Here is a 2,383-nt window from a genome sequence, read left to right as displayed (position 1 = left end):
GCACCTCCTGATGCTGCCTGCCTTGCTGTGTTCCCCCAGCCTCCTGCCTGTCCCTCCTGATACTGCCTGCCTTGCTGTGTTCCCCCAACCTCCTGCCTGTCCCTCCTGACACTGCCTGCCTTGCTGTGTTCCCCCAGCCTCCTGCCTGTCCCTCCTGATGCTGCCTGCCTTGCTGTGTTCCCCCAGCCTCCTGCCTGACCCTCCTGATACTGCCTGCCTTGCTGTGTTCCCCCAACCTCCTGCCTGTCTACTTTGGATTCCAACATCTGCAGTTTTTTTTGTCCTTTCCATGACATCTCTATAATGTAGAAACAGGCCATTTGGCCCCATGCGTTCACACTGACCCTCCAAAGAGAAACCCACCCTATCCCCCTGCAAGCCCCATGGCTAATCCACCTAGCTTATGCATCCCTGGACACTATGGGCAATGTAGCATGGCCAATCCACCCTGACCTGCACATCTTTGGATTGTGGGAGGAAACCGAAGCACCCAGAGGGAACCCTCACAGACACGGGGAGAATGTGCAAACTTCACACAGACTGTCGCCCGAGGCTGGAATCGAACCCAGGTCCCTGGTGCTGTGAGGCAGCAGTGCTAACCACTGAATCATCCACAATGCAGCATAACTTTTTCTCAGAAGGAATGTGACACAAACTCACACCTCCGTAGGGACTGGAGCCATAACCTTGTACCTTCGAATGCGCAGCGATACTACCTTGTTTTTCTGTTTCGGTACTTGTTTTTCGGACAGCAGACAATTGAGGAACAATTCGCCGGATGATATCCTTTCTGTTTTTACCTCTTCGGCCATAAGATGATGAGATGTAGGAGCAATGGTAGGCCATTCAGCCCGCTTGGTCGGCTCTGCCATTCGATGAGATTGTGGCCGATCTGATAATCCTCATCTCCACTTCTCCTGCAATTCCCCCCTGACTATCGATTCCCTTGCCAATTAAAAATCTAACTCAGCTTTGAATATACTTCACAACCTGACCTTGGCCTATCCGTGTGGAGTTTGTATGTTCTCCCTATGGGTTTCCTTCAGGTGTTGTGGTCTCCTCCCACAGTCAAAAGATGTGCAGTTAGGTGGACTGGCCATGTATCCAGAGGTATGCAACCTGGGGGGATTAGCCATGAGAAATGCATGGGGAATGAGGAGGGATGTGCTTTGAAGGGTCAGTGTGGATTTGATGGGCTAAATGGCCAGTCTGACTAACACGAACATACAAACAGGGAATAAGAGGAGACAGCTTGGCCTTTCAAACCTGCTGCGCCATTCAATTAGATCGTGGCTGGTCTGATTTTAACCTCGACTCTACATTCCTGCACACCCCTTGATGATCTTTCACCCCTCGGTCATCAAGAATCTCTCTCCCTCTGCCTTAATAATATTTAAAGATCCGGCATCCACTGCCTTTTGAGGAAGACTCACAGCCATCTGAGAGAAAATTATTCTCCCCATCTCTGTTTCAACTGGCCTGCTTCCATACTGATGGGATGGTTGTGGAAATTATGTCCCTGCTTGTGGGAGAATGTACAACTGGGGGTCACTGTTTAAAAATAAGGGGTGCCCATTAGTCAGACTGGCCACCCGTCGCATCCAGTAAAATCCCTGCAATGGACCGGAGTCATTTAAGCGGACGTTTATCTTCCCGGGCCTAAGAATAAAACAAGCCTCCAATTCAAGAGTTGCGCGCTGAGACCATAGCGAATCCCATCGAAGGCATGGACAGGACATCCTCACTTCGAAAATAAGTAGTTTGCATTTATTAACTATTTATGATCTCAAATGACAGCACAGCAATCCCCTCACAGCATCAGAAGGACAATATAGAGCCGCACGTTCGCAAAAGGTTAAAAGCATGGTGTGAAATTGAACTCAGCGTATGTTCAGCAGGTCTTGAGCAAGTGCTCTGGAGTCCTTCACAGGGAAGCTGGAGAGAACGCTCAGAAGTACCTTGATAGGACCAACTCGACTGTTAAAAAAAAAGTTTGCTTTTCAATCATAAATACATATCTTAGAATGACTTGTCTCTCTCTCTCTCTTTGACCTACCAATGGCAATCCTTCCATGGCACATCAACACGCTGGCAAGAAACGCTTACTAGACTCTTTTCGACACGGATTTAACATTGACATAAGTTAACGGGATGTCTTTACACAGTTGCCAATGTGTGCAGGGTGGTGCTCCGACCCACCTCGGCTTTTACTCCCCGCCCGCCGCTGCGCCAACAGCCCCAGGTTTGTAAAGTGCTATTCTGAAAACAGACAGCAAGCTTTCCGATGACTCCTACCCTCCGCTCCCCTCCCAGCTCTCCACCCCATCCCCGTGCACCACCCCCAACCCCTTTAGAAAACGACACCGCCCACCGCCCCCAGACT

This window comes from Chiloscyllium plagiosum, chromosome 41 (assembly GCF_004010195.1).
Source record: "Chiloscyllium plagiosum isolate BGI_BamShark_2017 chromosome 41, ASM401019v2, whole genome shotgun sequence".
Taxonomy (NCBI): Eukaryota; Metazoa; Chordata; class Chondrichthyes; order Orectolobiformes; family Hemiscylliidae; genus Chiloscyllium; species Chiloscyllium plagiosum.
The sequence above is the reverse complement of the archived record's forward strand: the minus strand, read 5'-3'. Positions refer to the sequence as shown.